Source organism: Bubalus kerabau, chromosome 15, assembly GCF_029407905.1.
Source record: "Bubalus kerabau isolate K-KA32 ecotype Philippines breed swamp buffalo chromosome 15, PCC_UOA_SB_1v2, whole genome shotgun sequence".
NCBI lineage: Eukaryota > Metazoa > Chordata > Mammalia > Artiodactyla > Bovidae > Bubalus > Bubalus kerabau.
In genome coordinates, this window is record NC_073638.1 from 82,088 (window position 1) to 92,075 (window position 9,988).

Consider the following 9,988-nt stretch of genomic DNA (forward strand, 5'->3'; position numbering starts at 1 on the left):
AACGGAGAGGAAGCCTGAGGTTCCTGCCTCCCTTCGAGGTGAGGCCCTCTTCCGTTGCGCCAGACCCAGCGGAGTCCCGAGAGGCCCCGCCAACTCCACAGGATGCCTCGCCTCTCAGAGGCACCATGGGAAGTTCCCTAAGATCCCTGGCAGAAGGCGAGGGAAACGAGGGTTTCCCGCCGCCCCCCGAGAAAGACCTCGAGAGTCCTTCTTCAATGCGTCTCGAGGCCCTAGTCCCTTCCCGTGACTCGAAAGCCATGACGCGCTCCCCCTCGCCACGCGCATGGAGACCTGACTTCCCTGGCGCCGCACGAGAGGCTCCCTGAGATCCTCGTCGTGCCTCGGGAGAAAACCCACACGGGCGCGGCAGCTCGAGGAAACCCCTGAGACGCCCCCGTCCTGGCGAGCTGAGGGCCTTCTATTCCTGCATGGCCTGGAGAGCAATCCCGGGTCCTCTCTCCAAACTGAAGAGGAGGCTGGACTCCCTTGAGGCCACTCAGTGGGCTCCAAGAGATCCGCGTCGCCACTCGAGAGGAGAGCGGAGTCCTTGGCTTCCCCTCGAGACGAGGCCTGACTCTCCGAGGGAGCCTGAAATGCAACCCCGAGATCCCTGCCTTCCCTGGAGAGGAATATTAGGTCCCGGACACACGCCTTGATGAGGTCTCTTTGGCCCTGCAGTGACTCGAGCGCTACCCCCAGATTTCCCTCGCTACTTGAATGGGAGATGGGGCTTCCCAAGGCCAACCCAAGAGGAAGCCTGAAATCCTCGTCGAAACCCGAGAATCCTGCCGCAACTCGAGAAAAACCACGTGGTTTCAACGTCTTTGCAAGATGAGGCCCTTGCCAGGTACGGCGTCTCAAGGGAAGTCCCATGTTCCATCGTGAAGTGAGACACGGTACCTGACACCCTTCATGCGACATCCAAAAGTTCCCCGACATGCCGGGTTCCCTTGAGGGGAACACCGAGAGTCCCGGCACCACTTCCTCTGAGCTCCTATTCCTCTCCTGTTCGCGACAGGAGAGTTGATTCCCCTGCGTGGTCTGGAAGGGGTTCCCGGCCTACACGGCGCCCCTCAGGATGAGGCTGGCCTCGCGAGGAAATTCGAGACAAGCCCCGTGGCTGGTGCCCCATGTTGAACGACCCTGATTTCCCGGTCCGCAGTTGAAGAGAACCCGATGCCCGGACACCTCTTCGAAGGCCACCCTGTGAGTGAAGGAACAACACGAAGGGGCACTGACACTCCCGTGCATCGTCCGGAAACACCGGCGGTTTCCACACACAGCTCCACGAGGGGACTGAGACTCCCTGAGCAACTCGAGAGGCAAGCGGAGTTCCCTCCTCAGACAAGACGAGGCCTGACTCTCCTGCCCCAACGCTGCAGGGACACTGCTGTCGGAGTACGAAACGGAGAGGAAGCCTGAGGTCCTGTCTCCCCTCGAGATGAGGCCCTCTTCGATTGCACCAAACCCAGAGGAGTCCCGAGATGGCCCACCAACTCCACAGCATCCCTCACCTCTAAGAGGAACCCTGGGAAGTTCCCTCAGGTAACCGGGAGAAGTCGAGGGAAACGAGGGTTTCCCGCCGCAAGCCGAGAAAGACCTCGAGAGTCCTTCTTCTACACGCCTTGATGCCCTAGTCCCCTCCCAGGACTCGAGAACAATGACGCGCTCCCCCTCGCCATGCTCATGGAGACCTGACTTCCCTGGCGCCGCACGAGAGGCTCCCTGAGAACCTCGTCGTGCCTCGTGAGAAAAGCCCCACGGACGCCGCAGCTCGAGGAAACCCCTGAGAAGCCCCCGTCCTCGCGAGGTGAGGGCATTCTTTTCCTGCCTTTCCTGGAGAGCAATCCCGAGTCCTCTCTCCAAATTGAAGATTAGGCTTGACTCCCTTGAGGCCACTCAGAAGGCTCCAAGAGATCCGCGTCGTGGCTCAAGAGAAGAGCGGAGTCCTTTGCTTCCCCTCGAGGCCAGGCCTGACTCCACGAGGGACTCTGGAGTGCAACCCCGGGATCCCTGTCTTCCCTTGAGAGTACTACTAGGTCCTGGACACACGCCTAGATGAGGTCTCTTGGGCCCTGCAGTGACTCGAGCGCAACCCCCAGCTTTCCCTCGCAACTCGAATGGAAGATGGGGCTTCCCAGGGCCAACTCAAGAGGAAGCCTGAAATCCCCGTCGTAACTCGAGAATCCCGCCGCAACTCGAGAAAAACCACGTGGTCCCAACGTCTTCGCAAGATGGGGCCCTTGCCCGCTACGGCGTCTCAAAGGAAGTCTCACGTTCCGTCCATAGTTGCGAAACGGTACCTGACACCCTTCATGCGACCTCCAAAATTTCCCAGACACGCCGGGTTCCCTCGAGGGGAACACCAAGGGTCCTGGCACCCCTTCATCTGAGCCCCTTCTCCCCTCCTCATCACGACAGGAGAGTCGATTCCCCTGCGTATTCTGGAAGGGGTTCCCGGCTTTCCCGGCACACCTCAGGATGAGGCCGGCCTCCCGAGGAAATTCGAGACGAACCCCGTGGGTTGTGCCACATGCCGAACGACCCCGATTTCCCAGTCCGCTCTGGATAAGAACCCGATGCCCGGACACCTCTTCGAAGGCAACCCTGTGGGTGAAGTTACCATTCGAAGGGGCACTGACACCCCCGTGCGTCATCCGGAAAAACCCGCGGTTTCCACACACAGCTCGACGAGGTGCATGAGACACCCTGAGCAATTCGAGAGGCAAGAGGAGTTCCCTTCCTCAGACAAGACGAGGCCTGACTCTCCTGTCCCAACTCTGCAGGGACCCTGTGGTTGGAGTCCGAAAAGGAGAGGAAGCCTAAGTTTCCTGTCTCCCCTCGAGATGAGGCCCTCTTCCATTGCGCCAAGCCCAGCGGAGTCCCGAGAGGCCCCGCCAACTCCACAGGATCCCTCACCTATCAGAGGCACCATGGGAAGTTCCCTCAGGTCCCCGGCAGAAGTCGAGGGAAACGAGGCTTTCCCGCCGCAACCCCAGAAAAACCTCGAGTGTCCTTCTTCAACGCGTCTGGAGGCCCTAGTCCTCTCCCATGACTGGAGAGCCAGGACGCGCTCCCCCTCGCCACCCGCACAGAGACCTGACTTCCCTGGCACCGCACGAGAGGCTCCCTGAGATCCTCGTCTTGCCTCGTGAGAAAACCCCCAGGGGCGCCGCAGCTCGAGGAAACCCTTGAGAAGCCCCCATCCTCGCGAGGTGAGGGCCTTCTTTTCCTGCCTGACCCAGAGCACAATCCCGAGTCCTCTCTCCAAACTGAAGAGAAGGCCTGACTCCCTTGAGGCCACTCAGTGGGCTCCAAGAGATCCGCGTCGCGACTTGAGAGGAGAGCGGCATCCTTGGCTTGCCCTCGAGGCGAGGCCTGACTCCCCAGGGGAGTCTGGAACGCCACCCTGAGATCCCTGTCTTCCCTTGAGAGGAACGTTAAGCCCCGGACACAGGCCTAGATGAGGTCTCTTTGGCCCTGCAGGGACTCGAGCGCAACCCTCAGCTTTCCCTCGCAACTCGAATGGAAGATTAGGCTTCCTGGGGCCAACACAGGAGGAAGCCTGAAATCACCGTCGTAACTCTAGAATCCCGCCGCAACTCGAGAAAATCCACATGGTCCCAACGTCTTCGCAAGATGAGGCCCTTTCCCGCTACGGCGTCTCAAGGGAAGTCCCAGGTTCTGTCCTGAAGTGCGAAACGGTACCTGACTCCTTTCATGCAACCCCCAAAAGTCCCCCACACGCCGGTTTCCCTCGAGGGTAACACCGAGGGTTCCTTCCCCACTTCCTCTGAGCCCCTTCTCCCCTCCTGATGGCGACAGGAGTGTCAATCCCCCTGCGTTGTCTGGAAGCGTCCCCGGCCTTCCCAGCACACCTCAGGATGAAGCCGGCCTCACTAGGAAATTTGAGACTAGCCCCGTGGGTGGTCCCACATGCCGAAAGACCCCGATTTCCCTGTCCGCTCTTGAAAAGAACCCGAGGCCCGGACACCTCTTCGAAGGCAACCCTGTGGGTGAAGGCACAACACGAAGGGGCACTGTCACCGTCGTGCATTTCCGGAAACACCCGCAGGTTCCACACACAGCTCAATAAGGGGCCTGAGACCCCCTGAGCACCTCGAGAGGCAAGCGGAGTTCCCTTCCTCAGACAAGACGATTCCTGACTCTCCTGTCCCAACTCTGCAGGGACCCTGCGGCCGGAGTCCGAAACGGAGAGGAAGCCTGAGTTTCCTGCCTTCCCTGGAGATGAGGCCCTCTTCCATTGTGCCAAACCCAGCGGAGTCCTGAGAGGCCCCGCCAACTCCACAGCATCCCTCATCTGTCAGAAGCACACTGGGAAGTTCCCTAAGGTCACCGGTAAACTTTTATTGCACAAGGTCCCCATGAAAAGGCCCACGCAGCAGGACAGCCACAGATTCTGTCTGCCATTAAAGGGCAGTAAGGTGCCCTCCCCCTTTCTTTGCTGCCTCGGCGGCCACCAGGGTGCAATTCGCGTACCCTTCCCTTTCCCATCCTAGCAGGTGCTCCAGGGCCCGCTGGCCTACAAAGTGCCAGAAGCAGGGCTGGGCCAGCCGGCCAGAATTCAGGGTTCTGTCCCTTGGACTTCCAGCGGACACTAGGCTGCTTGGGAAAACCGCGCAGACTCTGAGGTTTTTCAGCAGAGGGGTGGAGCGGTAAAGGCCTTGACCCCAAAGACGAGGCCTTTCTGCGACCGCCAGGTTGGGGAGCTCTGAGACTGTGCCAACACAGGGTGGAATACATGGTTCCCTGCTCCAGGCAGTCCCCGTTCCCTTACCTGTGTTCCGCACCCCTCCACTGTGGCCAATGGATGCCGATCCTTGGGGATCCAGGAGTTCACGAAATGGGCATTCCCAGCCGCAATGGCGACCCCCAACAGCACATCTGGAAAGCCCTCCCCCACCCCCGCCAGGAGCCGACCCCCACTGCGAACGGAACCCCACCCCGCCCCGCTCTGCCAGGTTTCGCCCCGGCCCAGCCGGGCTCCCGGCGGGTTCCCAGCCATATTGGCGACCCCCGGGAGCACAACAGGGACCGACCCCCCACCCACGGCGAGCGGAATCTCGACCTGTGCAGCCCAGGTTTACCCCACCCTGGCTGCGCTCCCGGCGCGTTTCCAGCTGCAGTGGCCATCACCGAGAGCACAACTGGGAAGCCCTCCACTACCCCTGCCAGGAGCCGACACCCGCCCTGCGCCGCCCGGGTTCGCCCCGCCCCTGCCGCGCTCCAGGGGCGCTGCCCACCTTCACCAGTGGCTCTCGGTGTGCCCCGTCCCCACGCCCGGTTCCAGGAGAGGCTCTCGGACCTCGCTGCTGCCGCCAGGTCAAACATGAGGACAATACATACACCCCACAGAGACAATCCAAGCTGTCTATGATTTAGGGATAAAACGAGGACTACAGAAAGGCAAGATGACCTGACCTAGGAGGGCCATGATATTCTATAGAACCAGACAAAGTTGGTTACCAAGGAAACTTTTTTCCTTGGAACCCGGAAAGCTGGTTCTTTGCATATGCAATGACCAACAATTAGCTTGTTACCCAAGCCTGCCTTACTGCCACCCCCATCCCCCCACTCCCCAGAAGACTGGCTCAAAGAAATATTTTAAATCTCAGGCGGAAACCTGGAAGATGTCTTGCCTGTCTGTTTGGATTAAGGTATGTGTCAGTGTGAGCCCTGTGTTTTTTGATAATATTGCTCAAGTTCTGAGTTCTGATTTCAATGGTCTCAAGACAAGGCAGCCCTTCCAAATCAAACTGCTGGAAATACAAGAAAACATTGACCTAAATGAATGTCAGAGTCCCGTGAACTGGGAACTAGTCAATATTAAATATCTAGTATTTTTGGTTTTGCTCCTCCATTATAGACATGTCTAAGAGTCAACAACATTAAGCACAACATGTTCATAGTGCCTAGGTTTCTTTTGAGGTAAAAATTGCTCTATTGTTATATCTGTCACAAGCTTGTCAGCAAGAAACTACCTGGAAACGACAACAACAAAAGTAAAAAATGTAAATGTGATATGAGCTTTTAGACAAACTCTTTACAAAGTTATACTCTAAAATATCTGCCTCTCATAGTCTTGATTGAAGGCAGAGGAGAAGGGGATGACAGAGGATAAGATGGTTGGATGGCATCACTGACTCGATGGACATGAGTTTGAGCAAGCCCCTGGAGCTGGTGACGGACACGGAAGCCTGGCGTCCTTCAGGCCACGGGGTCCCAAAGAGTCAGACACGACTGAGCAACTGAACTGAACTGAACTAACAAACGTTTCTCCAGGTGTTTTGGTTACCCGAGTTTCTATCCTTGTGACGACAGTGTATTGAATAGCTAGGTCATTTCCAAATAAATGAAAGTTCTGAAACATTCACGACTTGAAAGGACCTCCCTTTTACACAGAAACAAAAGAGATTTTTGACTCTCCATGAATAGTGTCTGGCACCATCCTGACATGTTAAATGTAAGAAAGCAATTGTTTTGTTTTGTTCTGTTCTTGGGGGTGGGGGGAGGGGGGCGGGCTATAGCGAATGCCAATATAAAAGTCAGTTCTTGGTTGCTGAAGGGAAATGTATGACTTGTTATTACAAGAAAGTATGTGGAATGCAATGGCACTTGAGGAAGGAAAACAAAGTAGTTCTGTCTTACAGGTGGCCGTTTCAGGATGGGAGAAGCAAAGGAATGGGTACAGAATGGGATAAGGAGGTTGTAGGGAAAGTGGACCCCCAGAAGAGTTCTGTGCCTAGCACAAGTTTTCTTGAGATGTCGAACTGCCTTTGCTAATGGAGTTTAAGTTTCTTTACCTCTTAAGTGATCTCTTCTAGGTTGACCTAGAACAGAAATCTTTTGTTAGCTTTGGCTAAGTGGAGAAGTAGTGTTTCACGGTGACATATGTGATCCTTCCTGACTGTTTGCAGCCCTTTTGATATCGATGCACTGCTTCTGCTGCTGCTGCCGCCGCTGCTGCTGCTAAGTCGTTTCAGTAGTGTCCGACTCTGTGCGACCCCATAGACGGCAGCCCACGAGGCCCCGCAGTCCCTGGGGTTCTCTAGGCAAGAACACCGGAGTGGGTTGCCATTTCCTCCTCCCATGCATGAAAGTGAAAAGTGAACGTGAAGTCGCTCAGTGGTGTCCGATTCTTAGCGACCCCATGGACTGCAGCCTACCAGGCTCCTCCATCCATGGGATTTTCCACGCAAGAGTACTGGAGTGGGGTGCCATTGCCTTCTCCCATATCTATGCACAAGCCTGCCTAAATAATTGACTTCTAGCTAGCTTTGGGATGCCAATGACCATCCACCCTTACAAGGCAACAGAGAAGAGAAAAACACTTACCACAGGAGGTCCTGGTAAGGAACGAGGAACTAACAAGCTCCCGCCAACCAGGATTCTGCAGAGGTCAACAAGAGGTCAGTAAGAGATGGAAGACTGCAGTCCAGAGGTCCTAGCAACTTCCATCTTGCAGCAGAGACCCAGCATAGTCAAAACGAATTCAATGTTGCAAAAAATAAGTAAACAAATAAAGGACAGAAGTTCTTTGAACACATGACTGAGATTAGGGGTGAGGCAGTACATGTACGGTGCCCGGAAAATCTTAAAGTATGAGAGAGGAAAGAAATTAAAGACAACTATCAAGCTGTCCAAACTGATAAAAACGAAAGATTACACAGTTTTTTCTGTATATATTACCAGATAATAATCTGAAAAGGAATTAAAAAAAATTCCCTTTCAATAATGTCAACATGAATACAACACTTTGCCATGGATGTAACGAGGATGACAAGACTGGCACACTGGAACTTATACACCCTGGCTGAAAACTATCCTGAATACATGGACAGGTATTCCATAACAATGGAAAGACTTAAGATGGCAATACCATGGAATGCATCTTCAATCTGAAATGAAGATTTGATATGATTTGATCGCTCAGAGCTTTTGTGTCATCAATTGTTATTAAAGTATAAATGAGATAGAGAAAGCTGCTGACTTAGACTTGAGGCGGGGTGTACGCCCTGCTGGGCTCTAGCCAGATATTCTACAGGCACTAGCAGTCAGCTAAGGAAAGAAAGGCACTGTCTCAGGGAATGGCACCAGGCCCCTCCCCCACGACATGCCTTGAGGTCACATTGGCAGCAGGTGAGTCATCCTGGGCCAAAAACTGATTGACATGAATCTTGAAGAAAGGCAGTATTCCAGGCAAATATATCATTTCCTTAACATAGATGAGGAGAACAAGGTACGAGGAAAACATACTGTTTTGTTCAAGTCGCTTCTGAGCCTACTGGGGGAACCGACCTGAAGCCAGAGTCCAGCAGATATACATAGGATATTTACATCGCTTAAGACAAACATTTCCTCAGGAACAAATGCATTGCTTAGCTCAAGGTTTGTCTGCGAAATTCTTACACATCAGGAGATGGCTCCGAGCTGGGTTTCTACACACAAGAACATGAATGCAAAGGACAAGCCTGCACAGCCCATCTGCCCCCCTCCCCCACAGCCAGCAGCATTTCCAAGTGACCTCCTAAGGCCTTCCCCAAAATACAGGGGCACCTCTGGGTTTCCTGTTTCCCTCACTTCGTACACTTTTCTTAAAAAAAAAAAAAATCCTGCACACTTCTTGATAGAATGCCACAGTGCAAGGAAAACAGGCCTTCAATACTTAAACCTCCCTGTGCCAAACACTTGGGGCTTGGTTTTGTTTTGTTTTGTTTTTTAATTACACCACCACATAATTTAAACTTTTTACAATTTCTAATTATTCAGTACCAAAACACCAAACTTTTATTGCACAAGGTCCCCATGAAAAGGCCCACGCATCAGGACAGCCACAGATTCTGCCATGAAAGGGCAGCAAGGTGCCCTCCCCCCTTCTTTGCTGCCTGGGCAGCCACCAGGGTTTGAAATCCATGCACCCTACTAAGTTTCTAGGGTGCAATCCGTGGACCCTTCCCTTTCCCATCCCAGCAGGTGCTCAAGGGCCCGCTGGCTTACAAAGTGCCAGAAGCAGGGCTGGGCCAGCTGGCCAGAGTTCAGTGTTCTGTCCCTTGGACTTCCAGCAGACACTAGGCTGCTTGGAAGAACCGCGCAGACTCTGAGATTTTTCAGCAGAGGGGTGGAGCGGTAAAGGCCTTGACACCAAGGGCGAGGCCTTTCTGCGACCGCCAGGTTGGGGAGCTCCGAGAATGTGCCAACAGAGGGCGGAATACTTGGTTCCCTGCTCCAAGCAGTCCCAGTTCCCTGACCTGTGGCCCGCAGCCCTCCGCTGCACCCACTAGATGTGGATCCTTGGGGACACAGGAGCGTAGGAAATGGGCGTTCCTAGCCACAGTGGCAACCCCCGAGAGCACAACTGGGACCGAACCCCCACCCACAGCCATATAAATCTCGACCCGCGCAGCCCAGGTTTACCCCGCCCCCGGTGCGCTCCCGGCGCGTTTCCAGCCGCAGTGGCCACCACCGAGAGCACAACTGGGAAGCCCTCCCCCACCCCCGCCAGGAGCCGAACCCAGCTCCGCGCCACCCGGGTTCACCCCGCCCCTGCCGCACTCCCAGCGCGTTTCCAGCTGCAGTGGGGACCCCCGAGAGCACAACTGTTACCGCCCCGCACCCCCTCCCGACCAGAACCCCGACCCGCGCCGCCCGGGATCGCCCCGCCCCTGGCACGCTCCCGTCGCTTTGCCCACTTCCACCAGGGGCTCCTGGTGAGCCCCGTCCCCACGCCCGGTTCCAGAAGAGGCTCTCGGACCTCGCTACTGCCGCCAGGTCAAACACGAGGACAATACATCCACCCCACAGAGACAATCTAAGCTGTCTATGATTTAGGGATAAAACGAGGACTACAGAAAGGAAAGATGTCCTGACCTAGGAGGGCCATGAGAGTCTATAGATCCAAACAAAATTGGGTACCAAGGAAACTTTTTTCCTTGGAACCCGGAAAGCTGGTTCTTTGCATATGCAATGA